Source organism: Heloderma suspectum, chromosome 1 (genome assembly GCF_057233095.1).
Source record: "Heloderma suspectum isolate Gila_16-S chromosome 1, 16-S_ref, whole genome shotgun sequence".
Classification (NCBI taxonomy): Eukaryota; Metazoa; Chordata; class Lepidosauria; order Squamata; family Helodermatidae; genus Heloderma; species Heloderma suspectum.
The window spans coordinates 134,555,561-134,555,868 of record NC_139458.1 but is presented as its reverse complement, the minus strand read 5'-3'; positions in this window follow the sequence as shown (position 1 = coordinate 134,555,868).

Genomic DNA, 308 nt, shown 5'->3' with positions numbered 1-308 from the left:
AGATGTGGGTATTGGAGAAGCAGCATCTTTTCTGTGGTCAGTTTTTAAACCCTACAGCAGCCTCCCCAACCTCATACCCTCCATATGTGTTGGACTACAATCCCCAGCATAAATGGCTGGGGGATGCTGGGAGTCATAATCCAACACATCTGGAGGGCGCCAGGTTGGGGAGGGCTGTCCGACGGCTATCCCTCCACCCCTCCTCAGCTTTGTAAGTACATCTAAAAGACACATCAATATCCTCTGGAATTGTACCAGTATCATAGCTGTGCCCATGCTCCAGTCGCCACAAGAAACAAAAAGGCAGC